The sequence below is a fragment of the Podarcis melisellensis genome (assembly GCF_964234715.1).
Source record: "Podarcis melisellensis genome assembly, chromosome: 7".
Classification (NCBI taxonomy): domain Eukaryota; kingdom Metazoa; phylum Chordata; class Lepidosauria; order Squamata; family Lacertidae; genus Podarcis; species Podarcis melisellensis.
The window spans coordinates 9,786,305-9,812,207 of record NC_138539.1 but is presented as its reverse complement, the minus strand read 5'-3'; positions in this window follow the sequence as shown (position 1 = coordinate 9,812,207).

Genomic DNA, 25,903 nt, shown 5'->3' with positions numbered 1-25,903 from the left:
GTGTTGTAAAAAAAAACACAGAAATGATAAGTTACTGTTAACTGGCAATACAAGTTAAGAAAAATGCGTAATGAATAGAAAATATGGATGATTAGTGGAGGAGCTGGTGGAAGTTCACAAAATTGGAAATATGAGAACAAGATTGTGTTGATTAATTTGTAAAAGAAAATTTAATAAAAATATATATATATATATAAAAAGATCATGCAAATGATCCATGTTTTTGACTCTGTGTATGTGTGGAAGCACACGAGTCTGATCCCTGCAAACTCAGGTGTTCTCAAAGCACATCTCTCCTGCACACACTTTACCTGAAAGTGCATCAAAGCCCATTGCCTTAGAACTGTGGCGATGCTCACGTTCCCATGTCTTCACAGCTCGCCTTAGCTTTTATATCTCTTCTCAGCAGCTTCACTGTAATGGCAATTTCATTACTCACTGCCTCAGGTATCAATGGGAAATGATCATCACCTTCCTCTTCTGGCTTCTCTTTCTTCCTTTCATGGGAATGCATAGGTCAGAGCACAGGTTCTCCAGCAGTATAGCTTCAAATGGAGACTGCGAACAGAGCAATTCCCATTGCCTGAAGTCTGGTTCCTGTGTACTAATAAGCTGGAAGTTGGGAGGCAGTGGAAGCAAGATGGGGCACTCATTAATTGGCCAGGAGTGGGGAAACAACCCCAGATTGCAAAGAGGTCCCATGAGCACCAGGGACTGAGGATGTTGTCACTAACAAACACTTTGTAAGGCCAAGACGTCAATAGCTAGTGATGTTTCAAAGACTGTCTTTATCTCGATTTTCTCAGTTCTTTTTTTCCAAATTCCATTGGAAGGCTTGATTAGTCACTTCCTTAATGCTCTTCCAAACCTAATTGCTCTTCCAAAGTCTTTCTTCTTCTTTCTGCTGCCTGAGTATGTTGCATGAGCTATCCCAGCCAATTAGGGATCACACGCCAAACTATTTTCTGCTATAAATCAATGCAAGAGAAAGGCATACGCGCACCGTTCTTGTGAGGGAGAAGAGGCTAAGACCACTTTCTCAATACTACATTGATGGTATAGCATCTAGATAGGCTTGCCATATTTCCAGAAGTAAAATTAAGGACACAAAAGTTGTTGAGCCTTTTTTAGGAAGAATAAAATTGTAGACCTTTTTTCAGGCAGTCAACTTCAGAATCCTGCTATTTTCCATGGTTAGATCCTGGACATATATGGGAAATTCTGGACATATGTCAAGCCTGGCAAATATAATATGTGTTTTGTGTACAAAGGCATTCCTGTTCTTCATTATAAACAAGTTACTATTTTTTAAAATGTGTTCCTTTGGGTGATATCTAAAGTTAGTCTGAGTAGACCCATTGAAATCAATGTGCCATTTAATGATTCCTTAGGCTACAGTCCTCTACTTACCCAGGAGTAAGCCTCATTGAATTTAATGAGACTCACTTCTGAGCTTAAAGATGTGTATAATTGTTCTGCTAACCATCTTCATTTCTGAAGACAGTGATGCTTTCTGATGCCAATAACACAGAATCTACAAATATTATATTTGACGTTCCTTTTGAAGAGCTCAACAATATTCACTGTGTGCTGCACATTTTAATAAGTTATGTAAGTTTTCATGAAGTACCTGATGCGCTCATCTACTGAGGCTTTTGAGATGTGGTATGCTACTGGATTTGTTTAAATCCACTTTTGGGGGAAATTTATTGAATGCTGTATTTTTGCTGTTCTATGTAAGCTGCTTAATGTGTTACATATATATATATATATATATATATATATATCAGTATAAAATAATTTTAAATAAACAATTGCTCTCTTAACGACCTTCATCTCTAAAGTCAGTGTCGCATTTTCAATGCCAATTAAACACAATCTACAAATATTCTTATCTCTGACTCTCCTTTCAAAGAGCTAAGGAATAAGTGTGCATAATAGGGAAAAGGTCAAATATGCACAATTTAATATTAATTTGCATAATTTTAAGTGGGGGAAATCATTTGCCATGGTGCAGAGTTCCAGTTTTCAGGTTACAGAACTGTGTGTGTGTGTGTGTTAAGCAGCTACCAGGAGTGTCCAGGACTTGCCTACACCGAAATGAGGACGCTTAATCACTCTTCCCGGGACTTTGAGAGTGGGCTGAAAAATAAAACCATCTCTCGGGAAGTAATTTTCTCCTTAGGTCCTCATCAGTCTTTGTATACTGTTTGTCAATTCCCAATTGCACCTAATAAATGTTGCTTGATGCATTGGGGTGTAGTGAGGATTGATTGCTTCATATCTGTGAGGCACAGAGGAGACGGGAAATGTTAGGCTGTATAAATGCTAAATTTTGTTGTTATTATTCCATGGGGCAAAAAAGGAAGAGGAGAGAAAATCCTTATGGAAATGAAGCTCTGCAAAAGCTAGAATATGCCAGAGGTAAGGATGACCTTCAAAAGGGAAATAAATCAGGCATATTATGCTTTTCTTCTTCTTCATGGACCAATATATCCATGACAAGTAAGTGTCCCCATTAGAAGAGCAACTGAAAAGTTTCATAAACTTTAACGATTTTCTCCCCTTACTTGGGTGAAGTATTGGTCCCACTTTGTAGACTTAAAACTGGGACATGGAAACACTCCTACATTACTTCAGGAGAACATAGTGGTGAGACCTGACATACTTGTGTTATAAGAAAAAAAACCTGCTCTTTTCCCCTTATGGGGTACCCAAGAGCTCATATACCTGTACAATTGGTGAAACTCGAAAAATTAGAATACCATGGAAAAGTTCATTTATTTCAGTAATTCACCTTAAAAGGTGAAACTAATATATGAGATAGACTCATGACATGCAAAGTGAGATATGTCAAGCCTTTATTTGTTATAATTGTGATGATTATGGCGTACAGCTGATGAAAACCCCAAATTAACAATCTGAGAAAACTAGAATATTAAATGAAATCAGCAAAACAAGGATTGCAAATAGAGCAATATTGGACCTCTGAGAAGTAGAAGCATGCATATGCACCCAGTACTTGGTTTGGGCCCCTTTTGCATCAATTACTGCCTCAATGCTGCGTGGCATTGATGCTATCAGCCTGTGGCACTGCTGAGGTGTTATGGAAGACCAGGATGCTTCAATAGCAGCCTTCAGCTCTTCTGCATTGCTCAGTCTCTACAGGTGAAACAAGAGAATGATGAGCGATATCATGACCTTGCCTCTTTTTAGGTTCTTTTTAGGTTCTCTATTGAAAGGAGAAAACAGAGGCCAACCAGAGAATATTTAGAAGCAAGGCAGCTAGGGAGCCTGATCTTTATTAAAGCTGTTGCAACAGGGTGCTCCCCACACACACAGGAGGAGGGGGAGACCTTGAGCACATGCGCACAAGCCCTTATATAGACATTTCAAATTGCCTGTCCTGGAGAACAAGACCACCCCCAAAAGCATCATAAATACATCACAGAATACATCACAGAAGGGGTGTAACCCAGATCACCTCCTTAATGCATCAGAGCCTTCTCTTCTCATGAGGTGGCCAAAGTATCCTTCATGGATCACTGCCTTGTCGTGGCGAAGGGGCTTGAATAACTCAGAGAAGCTATGAGCTATGCCGTGCAGGGCCACCTAAGATGGACAGGTCATAGTGGAGAGTTTTGACCAAACGTGATCCACCTGAAGCAGGAATTGGCAAGCCACTCCAGAATCCCTGCCAAGAAAACTCCATGGACAAAGACAACAGGCATACTCTTTTGTTATGATATCTAATTCCTGAATCTAGGTCACAGGCTGACACCCTGTTCATATCTTGAATATGCCCTTAAGACAGGATTTGTGAAGACAGGATTAGTTAGGAAAGAGACAATGGGGAAGTTCCCCACTTCGACCTTGCAGAGAAATATTTGAGGTCAATTTGTTCAGGACCTTTTCTGTGGGTTTTCAGACATGTGGTTTTATATATACAGTTATGAACATTTATTTTATATATATATGACCTTAAAATTCTTCAAAACAAAAAAAAATTCCTTCCAGTAGCACCTTAAAGACCAACTAAGTCAGTTCTTGGTATGAGCTTTCGTGTGCATGCACACTTCTTCAGATACCTGTGCATGCACACGAAAGCTCATACCAAGAACTGACTTAGTTGGTCTTTAAGGTGCTACTGGAAGGATTTTTTTTTTGTTTTGACTATGGCAGACCAACACGGCTACCTATCTGTAACTTAAAATTCTTATAACACATGTAATTTATTTATTATTTCAGAAATATCTCACTGTTTTTCTCTCTCACACACAGATGTATATATTAAAACATATGGAGGACACACTGTATGGGCTAACAACAACAACAACAATAATATTCTATTTATATCCCGCCCTCCCCAGCTGAAGCTGGGCTCAGAGTGGCTAACAGCAATAAAAGTAACACACCATTCTAAAATCAATATTCTAAAATCAATTCAAAATCAAATGGCAACCACTGGGCCAGAGTTCTAAGAGGATCACCAAAGGAGGGGGTCAGACTGTGCCTTGGCCAAAGGCCTGGTGGAACAGCTCTGTCTTGCAGGCCCTGCAGAAAGATGTCAAGTCCCGCAGGGCCCTAGTGTCTTGTGACAGAGTGTACCACCAGATCAGGGCCATGGCTGAAAAAGCCCTGGCTCTGGTTGAGGCCAGCCTAATCTCCCTGTGGCCCGGGATCTCCAATATGTTTTTATTTGAAGATTGTAAGGTCCTCCGTGGGACATACCAGGAGAGGCGGTCCCGTAGGTACGAGGGTCCTAGGCTGTATATAGGGCTTTAAAGGTTAAAACCAGCACCTTAAACCTGATCCTGTATTCCACCAGGAGCCAGTGTGATCCCACAGTGAAGACTCCAGCACCTGCTGGAGTTTCTGAGTCAGTCTCAAGGGCAGCCTCACACAGAGTAAGTTACAATAATCAAGTCTGGAGGTGACCATCGCATGGATCACAGTGGCTAGATCAGGGTGAGAGAGGTAAGGAACCAATGGCCCATCTCATCTCACAGTGGCCAACTGGTTGCCTGTGGGAAACCCTCAAGTAATACAAGAACACTCTCCCCTCTTGTGATATCCAGCAACTGGAACTCAGAAGTATTATTGCTTCTGATCATAGCCTATCCAATTTTCCAGGGACCATCCCAGAATTACAAAAGCCATCCCAGCTTCTGATTTGATCCCAGAATGTACACAGTTTGAGACTCATTGAACGTAATGTATGAACACCCTCATGCTGATGTCAGCACTGGTGTGGCAGGAATGAAGAACTGGCCGGCCTGTGATATTTCATTGCCATTCTTATTCTTCAGAAGAATGTATCTTTGTATAAATATATTTAATAGTTTCCCCATTTTAGTTTGCTTTAAAGCTGCTAGCTGGTTTAACTGTTATTTTCACAATCATCATCATATTTTAAAAATAACATTATCATTGTTTTTTTTTAAAAAAAAGCCAGTTCACACATCTCTTACTTCCACTCCCAAACTTTAGCACAGCTTTGCCTCCAAATATAACTCTGATAATAAATGCCATTTGCCACTTTGCTTTTCTCACCCCCTAAGCAAAACATATATTGGGAGGAAAATATTTTAAACAATGACATCTGCAGCGCAATCTGTTGTGAAATTCCTTTTGGCATCTTCAACCAACCGCAGATTACTCCGTGCTGCCACCCAGGCTTCAAGGGAGATAAGGAGCAGACACGTCTTCCTCCTGGAATACAGCTGAACACTGCTCATGGAGACTAATGAGAGACTCCAAGATAACCTGCCATTTATTTTTATTCTTGGCTGGATTGAGGGAGTTTCCTCTCCCCTACCCCCAAATTCAGGTTGCCTCTGGATGATGTGTGTTATAGGAATTCTAAGGTCACACACACACACACACACACACACAAAATAAATGTTCATAAATGTACAAGGCAAACACATACATAAGTATATAAACCACGTGTCTGAAATACAGTTACAGATAGGTAGCCGTGTTGGTCTGCCGTGTTGGACTATCATCAGAGATCTACAACCTCTCCTGGACAATGACAGTTCTCTTTCTCAAGCTCTGGGAGGAAGACCTTTCATTGCCTACAGACAGCCACCCAATCTTAAACAACTCCTAACCCACAATAATACTACAACCAGACTTAACACGGACACTGGCACCAGAGCCTGCAATAAACCCAGATGCCAACTCTGCTGCCACATACACCCGGACAACACCATTACTGGCCCCAACAACATCACACATACCATCTCGGGACTATTTAATTGCTCATTGTCTAACATTGTGTATGCCATCAAATGCCAACAGTGTCCTTCAGCTCTCTATATTGGACAAACCTTACGCCAAAGAATAAACGGACATAAATCTGACATCAGGAATCACAAGACAGAGAAACCAGTAGGAGAACACTTCAATCTCCCAGGACATTCAATACAAGATCTCAAAGTAGCTGTTCTACTACAAAGGAATTTCAGAAATAGACTGGAAAGAGAAGCTGCTGAATTGCAACTTATTACCAAACTTAAAACCATGGAGAGACCTGGTCTGAACAAAGACATTGGATTCTTATCTCATTATACATGACAAAGCCATTTTTCACCTTCTCACCCCTTGCTTTTTCCTGTAAGACCCATTGCAGTCGTTAAGAGTCGTCAACAGGCTCATCACAGCTATCTGCCAATCACCCATTCCCACCACCCTTCTGAGTAATACCCCTCCCCACCTTCTCACTATATAGAAGGGTCTGGTGACTTCTGTTTCAGTGTATCTGAAGAAGTGTGCATGCACACGAAAGCTCATACCAAGAACTAACTTAGTTGGTCTTTAAGGTGCTACTGGAAGGAATTTTTTTTTGTTGTGTCTGAAATAGTACAGGAGAACAATCCTGAAGAAATTTGGACTCTCCCAAATTGACCTTGAATATTTCTCTGCAAGGAGGAAGGACATGGGGAAAGCTTTCCAATTGTCTTTGGACTGTAGGGGCTTACACCTCCCTGTAAATACAGCCTGGCAAGTATCTGTTAAGCTGAGAATGCTATCAATATGCGTAAGAGATTCAGGAAGTATTTACCATCTCAAAGGAATGGCCAGGCTACCCAGAAAGGGCAATCAGATATCAGGTATCCTGGCAGACAGAAGAGAACCCTAACCCTCACAGCCTTGAGGGTTCTGACAACAAGAAGAAGAAGAAGAAGAGAAGAAGAGTTTGGATTTGATATCCCGCCTTTCACTCCCCTTCAGGAGTCTCAAAGCGGCTAACAATCTCCTTTCCCTTCCTCCCCCACAACAAACACTCTGTGAGGTAAGTGGGGCTGAGAGACTTCAAAGAAGTGTGACTAGCCCAAGGTCACCAAGCAGCTGCATGTGGAGGAGCGGAGACTCGAACCCGGTTCCCCAGATTACAAGACTACCGCTCTTAACCACTACACCACACTGGCTCTCAAGGTCTCAGCTTCTCATTTTTCCAAGCTTAACTTCAATTCTCCACAGAGTTTCCATTTATTTTTTTTTAAAAGAAGGGAAGTCCTCATGAAAATTTGTCAACATCTTAGTGTAAATTTACCCTAATCTATGCATGTTCACATGCAGTTTTGCTTAATTTACACATTTCTGCAAAGCAATTTCCCCTGAAATAATGCCTCTTTTGTTTATAGGCATGGTTCATATGCATTTCTAAAGACACTTTAGCTCAATTTGTGGAATTTTGTGCATATTACTTGTCCAGGGGACTGCACTGCAAAATTCAAAAAAGTGTGGATTTAGAAAGAGGACTGCATTTCAGTTTGAGTGTTGTTTCAGAATGCATGAATTACCGGCAGGTGTACTTGCCTTTCAATGTGAATTGAATCAAATTTCCTGAGTGGCAGGAGTGGATGGGCTGACATTGACAAACTGCAGCAGAGATCACCCTTAGGGAGCAGGGAAATCACTGTGGTTAAATTTCCTTACGGAATCAAGAGTTACGGAAAATATAGGTGGGTGTGGATTTCTCTTGTTGCATTATTATTCCTTGAGTCCACCTGTTCTCTGGGTTGTATCCAACATCAGTAGACCCACTGAAATTAATAGGCATAACAAACTGCTCATCCAACTCTTAAGCCCCTCCCATTTTAGATATTGGCAGGTGGTATTATGTGACATCACAGAAAGTCCTGCTCCTGAGAACTGTGATGTCATTCTTTGAGGCATTGTGAGAACCTTCTATGAAGATGTCAGGACCATGTGGACCAACAGTAAGAGCTGTTCGACAGTGGAATTTGCTGCCAAGGAGTGTGGTGGAGTCTCCTTCTTTGGAGGTCTTTAAGCAGAGGTCTTCAAGCAGATGGTGTTTGGAGGTCTTCAAGCAGATGGTGTTTCCTGCTTGGCAGGGGGTTGGACTCAATGGCCCTTGTGGTCTCTTCCAACTCTATGATTCTATGATTCTAGGTCTTCGTTTGGAAGTGCTTGGCCAGTCAGGTCCAGCACAACACCCTGGAAACAGTTCTGGATATCTGAACCAATTCCAGGTATTCCTGTGATGTCGCACAATTTCAACCGCCAAACTCTGAAAGGGGAAGAGATTAAAAGTTTGATGAGAAGTAAGCTGCTTATACTACTCATGACTAATGTAGGCCCACTAATTTCAATAGAGAGGGCTATTGATGGCCACAAGCCATGATGGCTCTTTGCTCTGCTTCCACAGCTGGAGGCACGGGAAGAGAGTGTTTGCAGAGGATTACAAATATTTAGAAAAGGATTGCATAAGTAAGTGGGAAGGGACGCGAGTGGTGCTGTGGGTTAAACCACAGAGCCTAGGGCTTGCCGATCAGAAGGTCGGCAGTTCGAATCCCTGCGACGGGGTGGGCTCCCATTGCTCAGTCCCTGCTGCTGCCCACCTAGCAGTTCGAAAGCATGTCAAAGTACAAGTAGATGAATAGGTACCGCTCTGGCAGCAAGGTAAACGGCGTTTCCGTGCACTGCTCTGGTTTGCCAGAAGCGGCTTAGTCATGCTGGTCACATGACCCAAAAGCTGTACGCCGGCTCCCTCGGCCAATAAAGCGACATGAACGCCACAACCCCAGAGTCGTCCACGACTGGACCTAATGGTCAGGGGTCCCTTTACCTTTAAGTAAGTGGGAAATCACAAAAACAATGGTCACATTGGGCTCAGGTCTCCACAAAGTGCGGGCTGATGAATGAGGCATGGAGAATGGATGAATGGAGGGCAGAGGTGGAATGGAAAGGAGCAGCCGGAGTCCTGAAGAGAGAACACAACACACGACAGCATTTTTGATGTGCAAGTGCCTCCTGTAGATCAAGCTGTGGCGATAAAGTTTGTTTTTCTTTTTCTTTTCCCCATGCCAGAAAAGGGTTAATGTATGGCAACCTCTGATTGGCCGAGGTTCCAGGAGGGGGAGATTAAAAGGAGAGGATTTGGAGAGACAGGAGGAGGGAGTTTTAGGATTGAGGTTGGGAGGATAGGTAGGAAGATAGGGAGTGAGAGTTGGTTCTGGGTAGAAACATCCATTCTGAGGAAAATATCACAAGCTAGAGAAAGGAGCTTGGACTGAAGGACAGTGTGGGGTGTCCTGTAAGAGTAATTAGGTCAGGAATTAACTGGGAGGCTGAGCCAGGAGAAGTAGAAGCTGTAAAGAGACCGTCCACTTAGGTCTCATTCCTGTCAGGAGGGGAGAGATTCTTCTAATAAAAGACTCCCAAACCAGTGGAACCTTGGGTCCATTACTTGGAGTACCACAGGAGTAGGGTTGTCTAAGGGGTGTGTCACTGACAGAAAGTACCACCTTGTTAAGAACCAAAGTATTAAGTGTGAAACAAATGAGAAAACCTTGAAGTGAAATAACATTGTAAACTGAAGTATCCTAAGTTTTATCCACTCGTGTCATAAACTTCCTTGTTAAGTAAAATAGTCATTGTTTTTTAGAACAAATCCTTCCTGAGATTCCTAATTATTAAGTTTTACCTCACGCGAGTCCCCCACAAGATAATCTGTGGTAGTCTGTGGGAACTCATGGGTTTGGTGTTCTGTGAGTTGGGTGCACACTCTATTTCTAAGTGAGAGGATGGGCCCAACGCCCATTGTCGCACTAGCATCTTGATGCCCTATTTTCATGCACATGAAAAATGCACCCCGTCCCAAGAGCATTGCTTGATTCTTGAAAGACGCCATGCGCAGGACTGTATGACACAAAGTTGGGGGGAAAGTTGCAGATAATAATTTATATTGTTATAATTTATTATTTATACCCCGCCCATCTGGCTGAGTTTCCCCAGCCACTCTGGGAGGCTTCCAATCGAGTGTTAAAAACAATACATGTATGCAACAACAGCAGCAAGGATACTTATCGCCAAACACTGGAAAACCCAAGATTTGCCCACGCTGGAAGAATGGCAGATGCAACTGATAAACTATATGGAGCTAGCAGAAATGATTGGCAGAATCCGAGACCTGGGAGAGGAAGCAGTGGAAGAGGATTGGAAGAAATTTAAGGACTATTTACAAAAATATTGCAAATTGTATGAGTGTTAAGAAGGATACAAGATTGAGAATAACATGGCACCACTAAGCTAGTTGAAAAGAATATGAGAACAAGTGAAATTTAAGAAAAAGATAAATTTTGGATAAATATTATGTCTAAATTAAGTATTTAAGTCTTAGATAAAAGTATTTAAAGTTAGGGACACAATATTGGAAAATTATAAAATAAGAATTGAAACAAGGTGATAAATTGCTGGTTAAAGTTTTATAAATAAGGAACGCAGGAACGAGAGATGTGAGGAAGTCCAAAAAGCGAAGAAAATATGGTTATTATCTATTTGATTCTGTTGTGGTATGCTTTTTTTGTTTTTGTTTTTTTCCCTCTGTATTGTATTAATAAAATCTTTAATAAATATTTAAAAAATAAATAAAAACAATACAGCATCAAATATTAAAAACTTCCCTAAACAGTGCTGCCTTCAGATGTCTTCTAAAGAGAAGATAGCTGCTTATTTCCTTCACATCTGAAGGGAGGGCGTTCCACAGGGCGGGCGCCAATACCAAGAAGGCCCTCTGTCTGGTTCCCTGTAACCTCACTTTTCGCAATGAGGGAACCTCCAGAAGGCCCTCGGCGCTGGATCTTTCAGAAACGATGCAATGTGAAAATAATGAGGAAATGAACTAGCTTGCTCTGGTTTCATAGCAGAATAGAGTAGCTCATGTGTCAACTCTCATTCCCCACCCACTCCCCACGCCTTCTGTAATGCATACTCTCATGGAGAAAATGAGAAAGTGTCTGCCCTAGGTAGCTACATACAGACCCCTGGAAAAACAAGAGGGGAGGCTTTTGAAACGTTACAACTATAATTAAGCCATCAGCACACCTCCCCGAAACAAAACCTGAGCCTTTTAATTAGCTTCTTGAATTAGAATTAATGCTTCATTATTCCTTACCATATCAAGCTGAGAACATTATTAAAGCCTGATGGAATAATGAACAACATGACAGAAAATACATTGCGGTGCATGGAGCGGTGCGCCGGCCTATTAGGCAACCTACATAAATATGCCTATCACTTCCCTCCAGAAGAAAGCAGAAGGGAAGCTGGTGGAATGAGGAGAATGAAAACAAAATGATAGGCCTTCAGGAGGAGACAGTTCTCGGGGCTTTGTGTGAGGAGGAAGCGGGTGAGTCACACAAGCAAGGGAAGTTTGGCAGAGCAAAGGAAAATGGAGTTTCCTGCTGCTCAGACAAAAGTTTTGGGTAAGACAGAGAGTTGCCTCCAAAGCCATCTCCAGGAAAAATGGAGGCAACTGTGGATGCTTCTCCTCCCATTCAGGGTTGTCTTTAGGACAAACCTGCTCAGAAACAGCTGTGCTGGCTGCCAGTTTGCTCACAGGCACAATTCAAGGAGCTCACATTAGTGTTCAAAGCCCTTCGTGACTCGGCCCACATATATCTGAAAGATGGCCTCCTTTCCTACAGGCTTTCCCAGGTGTGTTAAGCATAATTGTTTAATTCACACTGAAATGGAGAGTGCCTGGATTTGTGTTAATGAAGGGTTTAGCACGGGGATTTTCCATGGGGCTATATTAAGCTGCTAGATGAGTTGATGACTATTATTATTCTCTGCTCTAACACGTGTGTGTTTAACCTTAGATCAGGTGATTAAAGTATTGAATTTCAGATCACCATTTTGAGGAGAGCTGCCTTTGATCTTTAGTTCCTAGCCAGAGTGAGAGTAAGATAAGATAATGACTAACTCCAGGAGCACAAAATCACAGGCTGTAATGGAGGTTGAAATGGGGGGGGGGAGAGAGTTTTTATCCCAATCCTGTTTAACATTGTTTTAAAGATACTGAGCCTGTGCTGGACATGCACATGAACTAATGGAACTGCTTGGATGTACGTATTATTTACATTTTTTTTGTTCTGCTTTGAAGAAAGTTCTGCAAGTAAAGCTCTGAATAATACCTAATGGGTCTGGACAATGTTTCGTTCCAAAATGAGTCAGCTTTTATGCACCTAGTTTCTCCAAGCTGCACAATATTAATATCTGCAATAAAGAACAGATTCATTAATTTTTTTAAAAAAATGTAAATTCCAGAACATTGTGAATAATTGAATTAAAGCAGGCATAGGCACACTCGGCCCTCCAGATGTTTTGGGACTACAACTCCCATCATCCCTGACCACTGGTCCTGTTAGCTAGGAGTGATGGAAGTTGTGGTCCCAAAACATCTGGAGACCTGCGTTTGCCCATGCCTGAATTAAAGACTGGGAAAATGAGAAAGAGAAAGAGCCGAAATGGACAGATCCATCACTAGCTAGAAGCCTTCTTCCTGACAGGGCATCTTTCAATGTGTAGGGCAAAAATGCAGGTCAGAATATGAAGAACTGGAAGCTTTGCCCTGATCCACAGACAAGTTAGCGGGCACTGAATTGTGTCAGCCGTCTTCAAAAAGCGGACCAGATGAAGAAGAAGAAGAAGAAGAGTTTGGATTTGATATCCCGCCTTTCACTCCCCTTCAGGAGTCTCAAAGCGGCTAACATTCTCCTTTCCCTTCCTCCCCTACAACAAACACTCTGTGAGGTGAGTGGGGCTGAGAGACTTCAGAGAAGTGTGACTGGCCCAAGGTCACCCAGCAGCTGCATGTGGAGGAGCGGGGAAGCGAACCCGGTTCACCAGATTACGAGACTACCGCTCTTAACCACTACACCACACTGGCTCTCAGATGAATCCCTCCTCCATCCCCAGCCATAGGCAGAGGCAGGCTGCTCTGTCCTGGTGCTTTAAATTCCCCACAGTGTGCCAGAGCACCTTATAGCATCACTCCAGGGCTTTGTGGGAAAGTTCAGGGGTCAGACTGTAGCCACCCAGTTTTGGTGTATCAGGGCAGGGATCCGTGCCTGTGAGCCCTGACAGCAGGGCCAGATTTAGGTTTGATGAGGCCCTAAGCTACTGAAGGTAATGGGGCCCTTTATAAGTCCAGCTGCCCTTTGTCAACAACAAATTGCCCCTGTTTTTTGTGTTGAATATATGCTATATGGTAATTTATGGTCCTAATATGTATCTAAAGCCATTTGCACATAACAAATAGGAGCCTACATAACACAAAACACTGTTGCTGTATGTAGGTTTTATTTTATTTGTTTTTTATCTTATATTTTGGAAATGTACATCCAGGTTTTTTTCCCTTAAAATTTTTTTGGGGGGCCCAAGAGAGTGGGGTCCTAAGCTATAGCTTGTTTAGCTTATGCATAAATCCAGCACTGCCTGACAGGGCCCTGGGTGCTATCCATAGGTGCTGGCATTAGACAGTAATGCTTCTAAGAAGCACTGGAGCCTGCATATCTCTTTTTCTGGAAATGAGAAAGAATGCAAAAAACTAAACCCTGTTCTCAAAAGTGCCAACGATTAGGGTTTATTGCATCTCAGATGTCCAGCTGATCAGCAGCTACTATCTACCATATAACATCAGTCCAAAAGACCTACCTTGCCTCCTAGTACATTTCTGCGCACAATCCAAAGTGTTGGTGCTGATCTTTAAAGCCCTAAATGGCCTCGGTACAGTATACCTGAAGGAGCGTCTCCACCTCCATTGCTCAGCCCAGACACTGAGGTCCAGCGTCGAGGGCCTTCTGGTGGTTCCCTCACTGCGACATGTGAGGTTACAGAGAAGCAGGCAGAGGGCCTTCTCGGTGGTGGCACCCTCCCTGTGAAACACTCTCCCATCAGATGTCAAGGAAATAAACAACTATCTGACTTTTAGAAGACATCTGAAGGCAGCCCTGTTTAGGGAAGCTTTTAATATCTGATGTTTTATCGTGTTTTAATATTCTGTTCGGGGCTGTCCAGAGTGTCTGGGGAAACCCAGCCAAATGGGTGGGGTATGAATAAATTGTTGTTGATGATGTTGTTGTTGATGATGATGTTGTTGATGTTGTTGTTGTATCCATGAAAGCTGCTTTACCTACCCCATAGCATTTGAAAGTTTGAAGACCGGGCCTGAGATGTGTAGTAGAGCATAAATAAACCCTGACAGTTGGCGCTTCTGAGAAGAGGCCTGTCCTTCTTGCGTTCCTTCTGCTGCTGTTTGTTTGTTTTGTTTTTCTAGAAATGAAGTATTCATAATATGTTTTCAGACATGAAGCAAAAGCCTCTTTCCCCTCAAGCATGCACTTGCCACTTTCCTTGGGAGCTTCCCACAGAGAGAAGCAGCTGGCAGCTGTGAACACGGAAATTTTGTCCCCGGTGTAGCAATGTTCCAGGCCAAACTTGAGCCTTGATGGTCCAGCCGGGTCAGCCTGCGGAAGAAACGTTCCAACAAGCAGCACCGCTTCCATCATATTTAGGCACCAGGTGAAAAAGGAGTTCCTTAGCCGGGCTTTCAAAGTAGCTGCCCTGCTGCTTTTATTATTTTTTAGTGCTTCTGCATTTTATTAACTGCTGTTTTATTGACCGCAGCTTGTTTTCGTTACTGATTCACGTCTTGCTCTCACCTTTTAATTGCTTAAACATTTATTGATATGTGGTTTGCTTATTTTATTGTTATGAGTTGCTTTGGATTCATTCATAGGAAAACGGCTCATAAATACTTGGGAATAAAGAGAGTGCAGAAAGATGCATCTCGCTAAGTCAGGCCGGCGGCCCGTCTAGATCTGCAGCAACTTAGTAGTGGCTCTCCAGATTTTCAGAAGAGAGATCCTTGCCTGTAAGGGACCGACCCCGGGACCTTCTGCATGCTCTAAAGGTAAAGCTAAAAGGACCCCTGACCGTTAGGTCCAGTCGTGGCCGACTCTGGGGTTGCAGCGCTCATCTCGCTTTATTGGCCGAGGGAGCCCGCGTACAGCTTCCAGGTCATGTGGCCAGCATGACTAAGCCGCTTCTGGTGAACCAGAGCAGCACACAGAAACACCGTTTACCTTCCCGCTGGAGTGGTACCTATTTATCTACTTGCACTTTGACGTGCTTTCGAACTGCTAGGTTGGCAGGAGCAGGGACCGAGCAACGGGAACTCACCCCGTCACGGGGATTCGAACCGCCGACCTTCTGATCGGCAAGTCCTAGGCTCTGTGATTTAACCCACAGTGCCACCCGTGTCCCTTCTGCATGCTCTACCCCTCAGCTAAAATTACTTCCCCGAAATTACAGCTAAAATTACTTCCCCGAAAACATGGGAAGATAGCAGAGGTGCCAGCCTGCAAGGGCGATTGGGGGAGGGATCAATGTTGTGCGGTTGAATTTGTGACATCCCAACGTTACACATTGGGAGGAGTCAGAGGCACAGCCGAACACAATGGCTGCATGGATCAATGGCTGGTGGCTTCCTCGCCGCCTCCTGAAACAGCAGTAGTCTTCTTTAACCCTTCTTTCCTCTGCGGCAGGAGGAGGAACCGGCCGCTGGAGGCATGCCACACTCAGCTCCACTCTTCGGCTCTGCACTTTTGGGACGTGCAGGGGCCTGGCCACTTCCCCCAAAATTTAGGGGTGGTCAAAAGAGCTCAGCCCCTGGGGGCCGGCATCAGCTGGCTCCTATCCACAACCCTAACGCCCACCAGGCTCCCATTTGTGAAACCTTGTGACTCTAGTGAAAAGCAAGAAAGTACAGTGGTACCTCGGGTTACATACACTTCAGGTTACTTACGCTTCAGGTTACAGACTCAACTAACCCAGAAATAGTTAAGAGCTTTGCTTCAGGACAAGAACAGAAATTGTGCTCCGGCGGCGCGGTGGCAGCGGGAGGCCCCATTATCTAAAGTGGTGCTTCAGGTTAAGAACAGTTTCAGGTTAAGAACAGAACTCCAGAACGAATTAAGTTCTTAACCCGAGGTACCACTGTAGATCCCAGAAGCCTAAGCTCTGTCCAGTTCTGTTATGTGCAGTACACTCCACCGTGCCTAAATCAGTGCTAAACAACAGGATTCAAAAACATACTAGTCTGAGCTCAAGACTCCAGGCTGCCTGTGAGTTTATGACAAAAGTGGAAATGGAAGGTCGTGTATAACAATTCCTCCAGGATGCCTAAAGAGCTCTTACTTTCTTTTCAAAAGTGCACACGGGCTGTGATCTAAGAGATTAAAGCCGAAAACGAAAATGTGGGGGAGGGCAGCAGAGAGAGAGAGGAAGGAGCAGACTGCAAGATGGGAAACATTATGTTCAAACACTTCTGGAATCAAAATGGCACATTAGCAGTGCGGAAAGTGGCTGTGCAGTACAACAGCACGTCTTATCTATTGGAAGAGGGACTTATCTTCGATTCCTAGAGTCGCTTCTGCATCCACTAGCAATTTTATGCATCTATCTTAGGTAGTTTGGGTGTTTTTTTTCCTCTCTCCCTCTCACTCCCACCCCTACAAAAAAAAATATTATGAAAAGGGTAGGAGATGAGTTTTTAATAACTTGGCAAGAGCATGCAGAGAGAAAGAAATGGAATGAATTTGAAATGAATAAACGCTCCAAACCCTTAAATGCAGCTGCGGCCAGATGCTTGAGTTTCAAGAGGAAACTGTAGGGAGAGAGAGAGAGAGAGACCTCCAGGCAACAAAGCTGCTGGGTGAACCAACGGTTTGCGGGCAATCTTAGGTGGCCTCAAATAATGCAAGAGGAGGAGGGAAGAGAGAGCATGGCTGACGTCTGCTTCCTGTTCTTCTTGATTCATTGCAATGCAATGCCCAGCTTTTAATTTCTTACTTCTTGCGTTTCTATACCAACTTTTTATCCAAGGAGCTCAAGGGGGCATACGTGTCACTCCCCTTCCTCATTTAATCTCCACAACCACCATATAAGGTGTTAGAATTCCTGCTCCATGGTTGCAGTCATGGGATTTTTGTCTATCACATGACGGTGTATGTTTTGACTCCACAGAGTGGGAAGTGACAGAAACAGGATGTTTGTGTTACTGTGTTTTGTGAAGTGGGACTATTGTCCTTTGTTTTTGTTTTTCTTTTTGCTGTCTGATGCTAGAGAGAGAGAGGGAGCCATGTTGCAGTGCCCCTTGTGTGTTTATATGTAAATAAAGTAGATTAGCCAAAATGCTGAGTTGTTGAAGTCTGTTATGCAACTGCGCAAACGCTGTGGATCCCTAAGTGTTCCGGTGTCGGTTGGCATCGGTCACTGTGATGTTCAGGCAGAAGAAAGCTTTTGAAGCTCCCGAACGAAAGACCAGGAGGGAGAGAACATGCCAGCTGGGCACGTGTCTCTACCAGGGTCCTACTCAAGTGTAGAGTGAGAGGCAGGGGTTGGGCCACAGTCACCCTGTGAGCTTCATGACCAAGTGTGGATTTGAACCCTGATATCCCAAGTACCAGTCCAACACTCTAACCACTACACCAGAACTTGCACCTCTCTCACCCACCTGTTGCAGAGAGATTAGGGATTTGAGAGAAATTATATTTTGCTTGAATTTTTATCAGAAACTCACTGATTCACACATCTGCAGCCAATACATGAACTGAAACACAAGTGTCCTTCAAGATCAACACTTATCCCAATTTTGCAGCGCACTGCTCCAACCAATCAATGTTTATATTAGGTGCACAAAAAATGCATGCGTGCGTGCGTACACAGACAAAAGAAAATAATCTATAAATGCATTCTATTGGGTAAGATTGCTTGTGCTATGAGTTTGTGAGTGCTAGGCCACTATAATCTGTGGATCAAGCTAGTGTTAGAATCTAATAAAGGCTTAGGGTTTTAAAACTGGGTGTCAGACCCATATGTATTAAACTGTGTGCTAGACACTTCTAATCCACTGGAATCAGCAAGTTCCAAAAGCTAATTAAACCAGGCTAAATTTATTGCATGTGGTGATAGCCTGGGAGATGAGCCATTAAGAAAACAGAGGATCAAAGGAGTCCGTGCCAGACGGCAAATGGGTGGTGACCATCTGTCAACAGATAAAGCCAGAATTTAAAGCGGAGAGTTGGAGGCAATGAGAGCTAGCAGCTCCGAGTAGGGAGTTAGGAGTTATGTGATCGAGACATTGTTGTTGTTTAGTCGTTTAGTCGTGTCCGACTCTTCATGACCCCATGGACCAGAGCAACTGCCTCCCACAGTCTGGTCAGACTCATGTTTGTAACTTCGAGAACACTGTCCAGCCATCTCGTCCTCTGTCATCCCCTTCTCCTTGTGCCCTCAATCTTTCCCAACATCAGGGTCTTTTCCAGGGACTCTTCTCTTCTCATGAGGTGGCCAAAGTACTGGAGCCTCAGCTTTACGATTTGTCCTTCCAGTGAGCACTCAGGGCTGATTTCCTTAAGAATGGAGAGGTTTGATCTTCTTGCAGTCCATGGGACTCTCAAGAGTCTACTCCAGCACCAGAATTCAAAAGCATCAATTCTTTGGTGATCAGCCTTCTTTATGGTCCAGCTCTCACTTCCATACATCACTACTGGGAAAACCATGGCTTTAACTATACGGACCTTTGTTGGCAAGGTGATGTCTCTGCTTTTTAAGATGTTGTCTAGGTTTGCCATCGCCTTTCTCCCAAGGAGCAGGCGTCTTTTAATTTTGTGACTGCTGTCACCATCTGCAGTGATCATGGAGCCCAAGAAAGTAAAATCTTTCACTGCCTCCATTTCTTTTTTTTTAAAAATAATTTTTATTAAGGTTTTCCAAATTAAAACAAATAAAATCCAATTCATAAACTTTTTCCAATATCCAGGACTTCCCCTCCCCACCCCCTCTTGTGTTCCAAATCTTCCAAAAAAGCAATAATATTCAACAAATTCTTATTCCCAAAATACACTCATCATCAATAACTCAATTTATCCAAATTTCCATCCCCTAAGGTCGACCTATTCCCTTCCACGAGTTCCCCCCTTTCAAATATAATACAGATGAAAATAGAATAAAAACAAACAATAATTTTACAACCTTTGGATTCCAAATTTCCCTCCCCTCTTTCCCTGTTGCGTTCCCCCTATCCCTCCACTTCTAGTGTCTTCCTGATGAACCCACCTTTCACTAAACCCACATCCCTCTGGTTCTTTACCGGTCTTTTTTTTTAAAATGGCATATATTAAACTTCTGGCATTTTTAAAATTACAGATGTCCAATCATAGAAGGAGTCTATCAAAGGGGGCCCATTTCTTCTATCCAGATTTTTATATCCAGGAGTATAAACTCCAATTTTATATCCATAAGCTTGTCAAATCTAGATATCCCAAATGTTCCCACTCCAATTCTGTCCAGTTCTTGTTGTTTCCTCACTGCCTCCATTTCTTCCCCTTCTATTTGCCAGGAGATGATGGGCCCAGTGGCCATGATCTTCGTTTTTTTGATGTTGAGCTTCAGACCATATTTTGTGCTTTCACCCTCATTAAAAGGTTATTTAATTCCTCCTCACTTTCTGCCATCAAGGTTGTGTCATCTGCATATCTGAGGTTGTTGATATTTCTTCCGGCGATCTTAATTCTGGCTTGGGATTCATCCAGCCCAGCCTTTCACATGATGTATTCTGCATAGAAGTTAAATAAGGAGAGAGACAATATACAGCCTTGTCATACTCCTTTCCCAATTTTGAACCAATCAGTTGTTCCATATCCAGTTCTAACTGTGGCTTCTTGTCCCACATAGAGATTTCTCAGGAGGCAGATGAGGTGACCAGGCACTCCCATTTCTTTAAGAATTTGCCATAGTTTGTTGTGGTCGACACAGTCAAAGGCTTTTGCATAGTCAATGAAGCAGAAGTAGATGTCTTTCTGGAACTCTCTAGCTTTCTCCATAATCCAGCGCATGTTTGCAATTTGGTCTCTGGTTCCTCTGCCTCTTCTAAATCCAGCTTGCACTTCTGGGAGTTCTCTGTCCACATACTGCTTGAGCCTTCCTTGTAGAATTTTAAGCATAACCTTGCTAGCGTGTGAAATGAGTGCAATTGTGCGGTAGTTGGAACATTCTTTGGCACTGCCCTTCTTTGGGATTGGGATGTAGACTGATCTTCTACAATCCTCTGGCCACTGCTGAGTTTTCCAAACTTGCTGGCATATTGAGTGTAGCACCTTAACAGCATCATCTTTTAAAATTTTAAATAGTTCAGCTGGAATACCATCACTTCCACTGGCCTTGTTATTTGCAGTGCTTTCTAAGGCCCATTTGACTTCACTCTCCAGGATGTCTGGCTCAAGGTGAGCAACCACACTACCTGAGGTGTACGAAACATCCATTTCTTTCTGGTATAGTTCCTCTGTGTATTCTTGCCACCTCTTCTTGATGTCTTCTGCTTCTGTTAGGTCCTTTCCACTTTTGTATTTTATTATGGTAATCTTTGTACGAAATGTTCCTTTCAATTTTCTTGAACAGATCTCTGGTTTTCCCCATTCTATTGTTTCCCTCAATTTCTTTGCATTGCTCGTTTAAGAAGGCCTTCTTGTCTCTTCTTGCTATTTTTTGGAAATCGGCATTCAATTTCCTGTATCTTCCACTATCTCCCTCGCATTTTGCTTGCCTTCTCTCCCCTGCTATTTGTAAGGCCTCATTGGACAGCCACTTTGCTTTCTTGCATTTCCTTTTCATTGGGATGGTTTTAGTTGCTGCCTCCTGTATAATGTTACGAGCCTCTATCCATAGTTCTTCAGGCACTCTGTCCACCAAATCTAAATCCTTAAACCTGTTCCTCACTTCCACTGTGTAATCATAAGGGATTTGACTTAGATTGTATCTTACTGGCCCAGTGGTTTTTCCTACTTTCTTCAATTTAAGCTTGAATTTTGCTATAAGAAGCTGATGATCTGAGCCACAGTCAGCTCCAGGCCTTGTTTTTGCTGACTGTATAGAGCTTCTCCATCTTTGGCTGCAGAGAGTATAATCAATCTGATTTCGATGCTGCCCATCTGGTGATGTCCATGTGTAGAGTCGTCTCTTGTGTTGTTGGAAAAGAGTGTTTGTGATGACCAGCTTGTTCTCTTGGCAGAACTCTATTAGCCTTTGCGCTGCTTCGTTTTGAACTCCAAGGCCAAACTTGCCAGTTGTTGCTTTTATCTCTTGACTCCCTACTTTAGCATTCCAATCCCCTATAATGAGAAGAACATCCTTCTTTGGTGTCATTTCTATAAGGTGTTGTAAGTCTTCATAGAATTGGTCAATTTCAGATTCTTCAGCACCAGTGGTTGGTGCATAAACTTGGATTATTGTGATGTTAAAAGGCCTGCCTTGGATTTGTATCGAGATCATTCTATCATTTTTGAGATTGCATCCCAGTACAGCTTTTGCCACCCTTTTGTTGACTATGAGGGCCACACCATTTCTTTTATGGGATTCTTGCCCACAGTAGTAGATATGATGGTCATCCGAACTGAATTCGCCCATTCCCGTCCATTTTAGTTCACTGATGCCTAGGATGTCAATATTTATTCTTGCCATCTCATTTTTGACCATATCCAAGTTACCAAGGTTCATGGTTCTTACATTCCAGGTTCCTATGCAATATTTTTCTTTACAGCATTGGACTTTCCTTTCGCTTCCAGACATATCCGCAACTGAGCATCCTTTCGGCTTTGGCCCAGCCGCTTCATCAGCTCTGAATCTACTTGTACTTGTCCTCCGCTCTTCCTCAGTAGCATGTTGGACGCCTTCCGACCTGAGGGGCTCATCTTCCAGCGTCATATCTTTTATATGCCTGTTGTCTTTGTCCATGGAGTTTTCTTGGCAGGGATACTGGAGTGGCTTGCCGGTTCCTGCTCCAGGTGGATCACGTTTGGTCAAAACTCTCCACTATGACCTGTCCATCTTGGGTGGCCCTGCACGGCATAGCTCATAGCTTCTCTGAGTTATTCAAGCCCCTTCGCCACAGCAAGGCAGTGATCCATGAAGAGGGTGATCGAGACATAATTTGCATTAAAATGCTGGTGGATTTTTAATCTTTCAAAAAATGCAGTGGAAATGTGGAAAGCTGAATTCAAGATTGGAAAGGAAGAGAAAGTAAGAGGAAATTGACAGATTTTGCCATCCTTAAGTGAGATGCGTAAGCAGAATAGGAACAGCTTGTACGTTTCACTCTCTGTGGGAGGTGGGGTGGGCGTTGTGGGAGGTATATCAGTTTTTCTATGGCCTTTGTAGAGAACAGGAAGCGCAAGTCACTCACGCTTCCTGTCCTCCATTCCGCCACCCTCATTATACCGAGTCCTTGCCTTCACATCCTCGAAATCCCTTTTGTCTTGGGAGAGAATTAGGCTTGTCAGCATCGGAGATTGCTTTTCCTGTTCTGCTTAAAATGTAAAATAAATTAAGCCACTGCCTCGACACCTTGTAAGATCCCCCACCCCTGGCAGCAGACAAGGATGCTGAAGAGAACAAGGGGTGTGCAACCTTGTTCTGAGTGACACTGAAAGGTTTAAGCCCTCTTCACACATCAGTCACAGGACAATGGTTGCGACCAGTTTCTGCAACAGGGAAATCTGAAGGTGCAAGTGCCTGCTCAGGTCTACTGGGCTCCATGCAATGGAGGCAATTTTGCAACCAGGTGTCCCAATCACATGGAGCCATGGAACACTTTGCCCTGCCACTCCCTACCTACAGCTGCCTGCTCTGCCTGCCACTGCGCACTGTGTGCCACTGGAGCGGCACCAATTTCAGGTGAGGTCTCACCCAGAATGGATGCCATCTTGCTCCAGTGTCAATGGTGGCAGTGCTTCTCTGCCTCTGGCAGACCCACTGGGAAAGGGTTGCTGTGACCATTAGGACGGAGCTGTTTGTTTGGTACAAATATCTGTTGGAAATGTAAAGAAAAAGAAGGCGCCTTTTATCACATGTGGTGGTCTTGTAAGGTAATAAAACATTCTGGGAAACGATATATAATGAGACAGAAAAAAATGTTCAAATTAACTTTTGTAAAAACAAAATAACCAGAAACTTTAAAATTAGAAATTGTAGGTGCTGATATTCCAAGGGAGCAGAAAGGCTTTTTATGTATGTGATGACAGCCGCATGGATGCTATTAGCCCAAAGATGGAAAAGAAGATAAAGTCCCTTTCAGAGAAGAATGGCAAATCAAACTACAGTGGTACCTCGGGTTAAGTACTTAATTTGTTCCGGAGATCTGTTCTTAACCTGAAACTGTTCTTAACCTGAAGCACCACTTTAGCTAATGGGGCCTCCCGCTGCCACCGGAGCACGATTTCTGTTCTCATCCTGAAGCAAAGTTCTTAACCCGAGGTACTATTTCTGGGTTAGTGGAGTCTGTAACCTGAAGGGTATGTAACCCGAGGTACCACTGTATTGGACTATGCTGAAATGGCAAAACTGACTGGAAAGCTCAGGGACCAAGAAGACCAAAATTTTAACAAAGAACGGGGAAAACTGATAATTTATCTCGGAGACCACTGTAAGCAGATGAAAACATTAGCAGGGTTGTAATGTAGCAAGTACTACGGAGACAACGATGTTATATAAAATATAGATTATTGGAAAAGATGCAGTAGAAAAGGTTTAATAATAGGACCCATGGAGAGGAGGTGGGAAGTCCACAGATTCAGAGGAATCTGTAAATGTGGGGGGGTGTGGTTGTATTGCTATAATTTTATACTTGTAAAATTATATATATATATATATATATATATATATATATATATATATATATATATATATATATATATATAAAGGACCAAGCTGTTTGGTTTATTTCAATAACAAGTTGATTTCACCGGCATCAGGTGCTTTTAAATTTTATTGCTGACCTATGCCTCACCCCCAGCTCCTCTGACAGTATCAAATTTCCTTATATCAAATTTCCCTTTCTGCGTATAATGTAATGTTTTATTGTTGCTATGGCCATTGGCTAATTCGAATAAAGTTTTATCTATCTATCTGACAGTAGGGGATGCAAGTTACTATTCTCTCTCTCTTTTTTTAAATAATATTTATTCAGAGTTTAAAGTTACAAAAAGAAAAAAGAACAATACAAAATACAAAAAAAAATATACAACAGTAACAGAAAAAGAAAAAAAGAAATAAAAAGGTATAAAAATACATTCGCTTAAAAAAGAAAAAGAACAGATTAAACCTTTACATAACTTTCTTCCTTTACTTATTTCCTTGACCTCCTCACACCTCCCAATTTTGTATTCCAGTTCAAATCGTTTTTTCAGCAAATCCTTCCAACCTTATTTTCATTTAAGTAATTTAATTTAATATATTATAGTTTAACGTCCTCTCTTTCATCAATTTCATCAACTCATTTTTACTTAATCCTTTATATCATTTCTACCAAAACTACCTAATTATCTTTTTCAAACATCTTTCTAACAGTCCTTAATTTTACAGTATTTTTGAAGATATACTTTAAATTTTTTCCAATCTTCTTCCACCGACTCTTCTCCTTGGTCCTGGATTCTGCCAGTCACCTCAGCCTGCAAGTTACTATTCTCAGGCAAGGCCTTACACCTGGGTGTGGCTTGAGCCTCATCAAGTCTGAACCCCTTCAGCTTAAAGGCGAGGTTAGCATGCAATATAGTACACCTTTAACCAGCATGACTTTGCTCCTTCATTTTATTTCTCTCCTACCTCCCTCCCAGCTTCAACTGATGCAGCCAGCCAAGTTGCCCGGTGCACTGTGCCTATAGCTAATAAAAAAAAGCGAGGCGCCTTTTCCTTTAACCAAAGAGAGAAATGCTTTGAAAGTGCTTTAAAGAGAGATAGAAAATCCCTTTCAGATAACTAAAGAGCAGCGGAGGAATTTAAATCCCGATGTTATCATTTTCTGGGAGAGGAAAGAGAGTGAGGCAGAAAGCCATATATTACAGAGGGTCTGCTTTTTATTGCAGGGGCTGTGAGATTTACTGCGGAACAGGCACTGCATGTCATCTTAGAATTCAGTACCCCTGATCAAGAAAATAAATTAAATCCCAGAATCTTTGCACTCGGGGTAGTGATTCAGCAGGAGAAGCCATTTATGTGGCAAATTGTACAGGCAGCTGCTAGAAACATGTAAGTAGCTCGCTTTCTCTCTTTTGGCGCAGATAAAAGCACCAATTAATTTGGTGGTGTTTGTGCAAATATTGTTATTTATTGGGTGTCGTTGTCCATCTGTTTCATCACTGAGAGGAGGGAAAGGAACCTGGTTTCTCCTCAACTCTTTATCTGCAGTTCTTCAGAACCACCGTTCTTGGGAAGTGTAATGCAACTGCCATGATCACTCTTAAGTCCAGTACTGACAATGACTGTGAGAGGCGACAACTATAGGGGGCAGAAGGGGCTTCGACCCCGTCAATATTTGTGGGCAGGGGGCCAAGCCCCATCAATATTGAGGCCGCCATTTCTGCTGTTGCCAGGCAACATTCATGTGCCGGGCAGGGACGGGACATGCAGAAGAAGAAGAGTTTTGATTTGATATCCGCTTTATCACTACCCGAAGGAGTCTCAAAGCGGCTAACAATCTCCTTTCCCTTCCTCCCCCACAACAAACACTCTGTGAGGTGAGTGGGGCTGAGAG